Below are 9,076 nucleotides of genomic sequence, written 5' to 3'. Positions count from 1 at the left end.
AACCAAACAAACCACGTGTGCTTCATCTTGTTTGCAAGCGTGCTGTCATTCTAAAGTTTCTAATTAGAAGAACCATCGTTTTCTTGATTTTGTGACAATATAGAGCCTGTTCACAGAAATCTCCTGTCATAAAAAGCACAAGAGTATCTGTTTGAATTATCTGTTTACTTGGTAAGAGTACTATACTTCACTTTCCATTTTCTCAACATTGTGACTTTCTGTTTGGAATTATTTTCATTTTAAAACTAAGCTGGACACCAAAGGCCATTATATTGGTGTTCTTGTTATCTCTTTCTATACGCCCATGAGGAGCACAATATATTAAAACCGTGCCTTTATCTGGGCAAAGGCACAGTAAACGTGGTGGCAGGGAGCCCTACTGAGATGCTTGCAGGAATGTGTAATAGAATCAGGCTTCTTTTGTCCCTGCCAGCGCTGCATTTAAATTGGCTTTAAATACCCAGCTTACTTCCTTTTTTACAGGGAATCTCTCAAGGGAATGAGATTACATAAATAACCGAAACACCAAGAAAGCATTCTCCTATTACTGTATCCATACATACTGTATTTGACATTTTGTCCCACCGACGGCCGGTTTAAAAAAAATTATTTATGTGACAGCTGCTTTGCTCAGGCTTTACGCTGAGGTAAATCTTAAATGGGTTCCCCTGAGGAAGGGCTGACATCTGCTGAGGAGCAAGTGATTGTCACATATTCACTGGGGTAACAGGTCCCAACTCACAGTGCCATGAACACATACTGTACACTGTAGTCCTGCTTCAGTCTCCAGTCTTTACATTTATGAGCTCATTTGCCCAGGTGACCTAAAAGAGCAATAAGGCTTTAGACAGTCTGAACAAGAGTTCTGGTCCCAAAGAGTGTTTCCAGTATTCCATATCTAACATGGTACTTTTTTCTCTAGCTGACAAAAAGAAAACATTAAAAGAGTAATCCACCAGAATGTGATTGGTTGTTTCAGTGATGTGAACTTTTCTAGAAGCTATTGGGTTTCTTTGAGCATTCAAAGCCACTGGAATTGATCAAATTTGTTTATGCATGCGTGTCTTGATCCTCTGAAATGGTATGCATAATTCTGCTCGAACTTAATTGAAAAACACTTTATATCTCTATGTTGCTTGTGTTTGATTGGTGTAGTCAGCGATTATCGTATACAGCGATTTATTTATACCTTTGGTCTGGCTTTTTGTTCTTATTATCCATCACATCTGCTTAGTTCAGGAAAAAAAACTAAGTTTACCTTCTGGTCTTCTCACGTAAGCAAGCAATCAGTTGGTTAATGTGCCTATTCATCTCCTTAATACAGAAATCTATCACAGAAAACTGAAAATTTTAGCAGAAACAAAGTTTCATTTATATTGCCTATTCAAGTAAGTGGTCAATGTATTTGATGGAGCTGTCCACTTCCTAATGCTCCTGCTTTTTCTTATAATTATTCTTATTATAATTGGCAAATTGTTTATTAGAATTAGCATATTGTTCAGATTATTTTTGAATAACCAAATCTTTTGATTGGTATTCAACCTCATTATTCAGATGGAAGATTCATAGATCCAGAACCAGAGTTAACCTTCACTTAAAAGCCATTTCTATTACAAATAATCACAGCCATGGATAAATCAACATCAATAGAATATACTTTTAGCCAATAAAAAACATTGATAAGATGTACACATAAAGCATGAGGCCCATGAATTCCGAGACCAGGATTGTCACTCATGTGTTTTAACATCATTTCTCATTCTCCCGGACACTTTTCTTCTCTGTTTTATTTCTAAAAAACATTTGCCATAAATTCAGCTTTTCAACTGCTTCCTTTCTTTCTGTTCCACAGGGAGTGTGTAACACAGACAACAGATGGCAAAAAACTGAATACAAGTCTGCATTTCTCTGGAAGTCTTGAGACTCCTCCAACAATTCACACAAACAGTGCTCCTCAGCTGCGCAAGCTTGTGCTGAACAATCCATCTAGCATCACAGCTTAGAACCGTAATTAAACTGATTTAAAGAGCTGCTTCTAGGTTGCTTAATCCAGTTTTGTAACTGCATTTATACTGTTGTTGTACTTCACTCTGATTAATGGAGCTACACAAAACAGGAGGCATGTGTACTGGCCAGGGCTTTAAAATCTGAGCAGCTTACAAAAAATAACTTTTGCACACAAAGAGGCCTATATCATAGTTGAATTTACAAGAGAGAGAGACCGGGAACTTGTAAACCAGTCCTGTTGGTGTTAATTTCTTTGTTTTGAATCAGTCTTGAGTAAAGACACAAATCCCTACTGAGGCATTTACTACTGATATGCTTTAAAGTTGAAATTGTCGATTATGTTTTCAGCCTTGTACCCCTCAGTGGGGAATTGAGAAACATTTAGCAACATTGAGCATGGCAACAAACCTTCTAACAATGCTGGATTGGCGGGGGGGGGGTGCTAAGATCACTTTATTACACTTGCTACAACTCTACAGCCATCTGCTATTGTGTACCTCAGACAGGTGATATAGCACTGATCGAGAGAGAGCGGCAGATCACATTGACACAACAAGGTCACAGTGATGTAGTAGACTGATGGCAGACTGGCCAGTTCAAGTCCACCGAACCCCATAGATAACGGGATGGATAACTAATTGTGCTCAAGGGGAATCCCACTCAGTGGCCTCTAATTACACACAGCCTAAGCCCAAACCAGCAATATCTGGACAAAGGCACAAGTAAAGGTTTAGTCCATGCTGAAGAGAGCAGAAAAGAAACACAGCGTTTTGGCTGTGGTGGCTTCTTTGTGCGCTCCACAGCCGAAAGCTGTGTTTCTTTTCTTCTCTCTTCAGCATGGACTAAACCTTTACTTGTTCCTTTGAAGCCTTTGCATGCTGATGCAGCTCCCTACTTGAAATATCTGGACAATAGAGGTCTGTACTGATTTAACTTCATAGGAGACCTGAAGAATTGATTTGGGATTTTTTCAGGAAATACTAACCACAGTTATCTTTCTGCCCATACTCTTAAAATGGGAATGTGTTATTAAATGTTGATGATAAATTTACAAACGTGCAGCAAAATTTATTAGTATATATATATAATTACCAAAAAATGGCCAAAATGGAAAGATCCTTAAGCATTTTGGAGAATATATTTCCTAGTTGAAAGTACACCCAAAATAGTCAGTCAAAATTAAAGTTAAGTTGTCATTTTGCAAAACAGCATGGTTCTCAAAAGGGGCAAAAATGAGAACTGGCCCATACAATGATTTTACAGTCCGGTTTATGTAATCAATGTCTTTACCTATTTCCTGTTCAACAGGCATATTTTTACAAACTATTTGAAAACTCTGCAATTACAGATTGTTAAAGCAATGCATTATTATTATTTTTATTATTATTATTATTATTATTATTATTATTATTATTATTATTATTATTATTATTATTGTTATTAAACAGAATTACATCATTAATAACCATTTAAAATCATAACTAGTTTTAAAAGTCACTTAGTGTTTTTATTTTGCATCTTCTTAAAGTCCCAATGAAATTTAACATTATGTCATAAAGAAATAAATTGTAATTCCAACATATTAAAAGTAATTAAAAACTTTGGTGCACCTGAAACTTTTTTTTCCCTTTGCTGTATTTATTCAAGACCTGCCTGAGGTGTTCATTTTGCTTTTAGGCCGTTCAATTAATTGTGTAGTGAGGTGGTCACTTGTCAAGGAATGGTTCATATACTGTTAATTCTTTCAATGTTGAGAAATAATTAGAAAACTAGCCTATGGAAAAAGTAAGACTGAACTGCCAGCTGACAGACCAAGCATCTCTTCCATCTGCTCAAATTGCAAGATCAGTACTTACAGTCACTTTCATACACTTATTTTAGTAATCAGCCCTGTGCCAAGTATCTTTAATCACAGCCTGTTCTCAACACTCTATTGGGTTTCACTGATAAAGCTCTGTCATCTAAATATGGGACTTCAAAGTTCAACTGGTACAAATGGTACCAGACATTTGCTTATTTTCTATCAACTCTGACAGAATTCCAACTCTGTATCCCCGGTCTAACACAGTCTAGGACAATGTGGAGAAGAAATTAATGTTGCAGAAATTATTAGATCCTGTTTGGAGACCCAACTTTCCAGTATTGTCCACTGATAACCTCAGTTCAGTTTAGGGGTACAACAAGGAAACAATATTTCTTCAGCTATTATTATAATAAACAGCAGTAGGATTCGCACCATCATAGTACTGTAAATTAGTCACTGGTGGTTTCAAGGGTGGCAGCTCAGTGGATGTTAGTGTGTTGTCAATAAACCTTTGGGGTTCACACCATTGCACCGCGTGTTAATGTGTTTCTGACCTAATGAAGGCCAAGTGTGTGCCAGAGTTTTCGATTTCTCAATTATGTTTTTTTGCAGAATATTAAGGAGTTGCTTTTTGATTGTCGCTGTTTGGAAAGCGCAGAGCTGGATTTCGAATCGTTGATCTGGGGCACTAAAAAGGAGAAGTAAAAAAGGAAAAGGGCTCTCTGACAAGGAAAGGGCGTCCCCATTTTTGTTTTGCTTAAGGTCGAGTTCACTAATTAGAAACATGTCCTCCCACAAAAGGGCTAAGGCATAATCACTCTTACTATTTATTTCCACTTCTTTGTAACTGCCAGTTCAAAACAGTAAGCAGTGAAGACATAAACCCTTTTGTTCATAAACCCTGGAAAACAACACCAGAAATAGTATGTTCTTAGCATGTCTCTTGGGACCCCTAATTTGGCAAGAGGCACACTGATAACTCTATTTAATTCATCAGTATCCCCTGTTGGTTTTTTTCTATCGATATTTTTCCATTTGCCTTTTCTTGTAGTCTCCTCTGTGAGCTTTTCAGAAAAATCTATTTAAACACTTTCCTCTCTCCTGCTGGGTCCTTGGAACACTTTTGTACAAGTTCTACTAATGCAACAAAAATAGAACCGGCTCGAATTTCACGGGTCTCTCAAATTGACGTCATCCTCAGAGCTATCCAAAGCTTTCCACTTTGGGTGTTCTATGAGGACGATGTCAAAAAAATGTCAGAGGGGTCAAGCTGCCAGACCAGCATAATTTCTGTCCTCTCAGCTGATATAGGTGGTACCAGAGGGTGGAAGATACCCACTCATTCACTGCAGGACCCAGAGGAGGCAGAAGGTGGACATTGTCCACTTACTGTAAATCAACATCATTTATACTGATGTTGCTGCTCAACAGTGGAAATACTTAACAAATCTGGTTCTGCTATACTCATCTGATTTCACAAAAATGAAACAAGTCTAGTGTTTTCTCTTCCCTAAACTGTATCCCACAATAATGCATTATAACAACATTCTATGCAGTTCGCTTTTCTAAATTAATAAGTAAAGGTTTATTCCATGCTGAAGAGAGAAGAAAAGAAACAACGTTTTGGCTGTGGAGCGCTCCTAAGATGGCTCCACAGCTGAAACATTGTGTTTCTTTTCTTCTCTTTTCAGCAGAAATAAACCTTTACTTGTTCCTTTGCAGCCTTCGCATGCTGACACAGCTCCCTACTTGAACTACTTCATAAATTAATGCCTTATTATACAGTTAAGATGGAAACTAATTTGTTATATTAAAAATTAATTGTATGAACCTTTATAAGAAGTGACATCCACAATATCAAATTTAAATAATACATGATAATAACTTTCTGATTTTAATAGAAGAGCTTGTGAGGAAATTATTTGATTGCGCAATCTGATATTTTTCATTTAAGGTCAAAATCACCAAAATCACACCTTATTTTGTCAGCCTTAAAGAAGATACTGTGCATTTTCTCCTCACTTCACAGGCCTGGGTGTCTGTAACTCTTAGAGGAGGCAGTTGTACTGTATTTTCTAAGACCGCTCTAGCAACTCAAGCACTCAGGCCTATGAAAGGACAGCACACCGCTCACCTCTCAGTGTGTGCAGTGCTCATCACTCCCACGAGCTGAGACAAGCTGCTGAATGATTGCAGCAAACATCTCTACTGCCCTCTTGCAAGACCACAACGACATTACAGGTTTTTCAAGCTGATTTCTGTCTTTCTGAATTCACTCTTGACTGACTGAAGTAGACCCTGTCCCCCTCTGCTCACAAGGTTACGACATAAAAGAAAACCAGGTTTTACCAAGACAAAGTTTTCTTTTCAATAAGATGAACATTTGGGATCCAGTCAAATGTTACCATGGAATAACCTCCAACCTCCAGAGACACTATTCACAATAATTAAGTAGAATTTTGTACACATATTCAATAGTCTTGTGCACAGGCAGTGTCTGTCCCAACACTCAAGAGCCCACCTCTTCAATACATTTTCATATCACAATGTGGCTACATACAGGAGTAGCTCCCCCACCTGTAAACTTGCTGTGTTTTCCTTAGCATTGTTTTTTTTTAACTCAGATAGATCACATTTATCGTAGATTTACATTTACTTTGATGGGGGTTTTGCGTGGCAGCTGATACCAGCCTGCATAATATACTGTATTGCTGCAGGTGTGACCAAGAGCTCAAAATGCAGATACTGTATACCCTCACCCCATGCAAACATGTTTTTGCAAATAATTGTAATATAAATTAAACATTTTAAACATTTGTTGAGTGTTTCGGGCTGTCTTCCTGTTTGAATGGATAGTTTCCCTGACCAGTGTTTATTTTTGCCGTTACTCAGATCAGTTGCTAAGAGTAGTGTTCAGGCAGGTCCCCTTGTCTTGAGTAGGTAAGGCTGTTTCAGTTTGCATTCCAGGCTGGTCTGGGGGCTGTTGTCACTACTAGATCAAGACAGGGCTAAAAGCAGAAGTCAGGGTACTCTATGCTTTCAATAATGATCACTGAGCAAAATATGGGTTTCGCTAGGGCTTCTCATTGCTAAACCCCTTAGCATCACTTAAGAAGAAAGGTTAGCCAGCAGCCATATCACCCTACAACTCCCAGCTGGGAGCCCACTGAAGCTCAGCAGGTGTGAGCCTTGTCAGTACCTGGATGGGAGACCTCCTGGGAAAAACTAAAGTTGCTGCTGGAAGAGTTGTTAGTGGGGAAAATTTCCCAATTTCCCTCCTAATAATCCCCATCTCTGAACTGGCTTCATCCCTCTGTTCTCTTCCCCACTAATAGCTGATGTGTGGTGAGTGTTCTGGTGCACTATGGCTGTCGTCATATCATCCAGGTGGGGCTGCACATTGATAGTGGTGGAGGGGGGTCCCCATTACCTGTAAAGTGTTTTGAGTGGAGTGTCCAGAAAAGCGCTATATAAGTGTAAGAACTTATTAATTATGATTAAAAATGACAGCAGGCCATTGTGCTTTCTAGTGTCCTAGTAACTTATTTATCCAAGGATCTCTTCAGTCAAGTATGCATAAAAGTGGTAGAAAATTCAGAGGCAATAACGAGTTTGAATATTTAAAGTTTCATAATTTTTTGTTCGAAATTTCCTGAAGAACTGTTCTCCTACTTTACAAAATTGATCTGAATATAATGTCAACACAGCTACAGGGAGGTAATTGTGTTGACATTACTTTCAAACATTTCATTGACAAGTGAATACTTGCTCTGGAAAAGGGACTGTTTTTTGCTATTTTATATTGCATACATTTTCCTTTTTCTCCACAGTGTAACAGGCTGAATCAACAGTCTTTTCCATCACGAAAATAGTCCTTAAACATTTAGATAAACAGAAGCATTCATACAGATATTTAACTGCACAAAAGCTCAAAAGAGAATACTACAAAACGTAAGATAATGTATAGATTCTTCTTCTGCAATACACCCAGGCTGTGAAAAACATTCACTATGAAATTCTGAAATTAAGTTTTCAGATCTCACTTAAAAGCTTCAAGAAACCGGCATGGATAGAAATGGTATGTGTTTTGTCTGTCCTATATATCCTTTAATTATTGGATTTTACCTGATTATTTTGCTCGTATTTATATTATTTTATTGGTATTATATATTCTATCCTGCCTAAAATATGATTGAATAAAACGGGAATAGAAAACAATTCCCTACCACTATTCCAAAACAGAAAACACCTAGGTTCATTAGGAATTCATTTCATTCATAGGTGGACTCAAAGCGCTTTACAGGTAATGGGGACACCCTTCCCACCTACCTGGATGATGCAACAGCAGACACAGTGCGCCTTTATTCTCACCACACACCAGTTATCAGTGGGAGGAGAACAGAGTGATAAGGCCACTTCAGAGATGGGGATTATTAGGAGGCCATGATTGGTAAAGGTCAATGAGTTATTTTGCCAGGACAACAAGGTAACACCCCTGCTCTTTCGAGAAGCACCCTGGAATTTTCAATGATCACGAAGAGTTAGGACCTCCGTTTTACGTCTACAGTTTTCATAGTATAGTGTTCCCATCACTATACTGGGGCATTAGGACCCACACAGATGGGAGGTCTCCCATCCAGGTACTGACCAGCTTCATGTCTGCTGAGCTTCAGTGGGCTGCCAGCTGGCAGCTGCAGGATGATATAGCTGATGTGTTACTCCATTAAGACATTATCCATATGAATGGATTTGGGTTGGGAACTGAAGACATTTCTAATATTTGTAGAATGAAGCTGCATGTGTGGATCAGATTGGTACAGTATATATGGAATAAATGACAATGTACATTAAGGATGATAAAAATAGAATGGTTGATATAAGGTCCAGTTTAGAATACATGGAGTAAATTAAATATAAATCAAATTCTGAATGCAGAGTATTGAATAAAGTATGCAACATGGCTATAGGAGTATACTTACGCAACTGTGTTTGAATGGCTACTTAGCTCTCATGTCCTGCAACAACCTGAAAGATTCCAAATGGACAGAAATGGAAGCCTGCCTGCAGCACCTTGCAGCAACTCAGGAAAGGTTACAGCGACAGGAAGCCCTTCTGCTTTTCTAGCTTATTTGGTTGCTAGAGGGTAACTGATCCAAGGACCTCAACCAAGCATTTAGTGAAAAGGGCCCAAGTACTTCTACTGGTTATTTCTGGGTAGCTTGTTCCAGACTGCCACAACCTTTTGTGCAAAGTGGCACCTACAGT

The sequence above is a fragment of the Lepisosteus oculatus genome, chromosome 5, assembly GCF_040954835.1.
Source record: "Lepisosteus oculatus isolate fLepOcu1 chromosome 5, fLepOcu1.hap2, whole genome shotgun sequence".
Classification (NCBI taxonomy): Eukaryota; Metazoa; Chordata; class Actinopteri; order Semionotiformes; family Lepisosteidae; genus Lepisosteus; species Lepisosteus oculatus.
The sequence above is the reverse complement of the archived record's forward strand: the minus strand, read 5'-3'. Positions refer to the sequence as shown.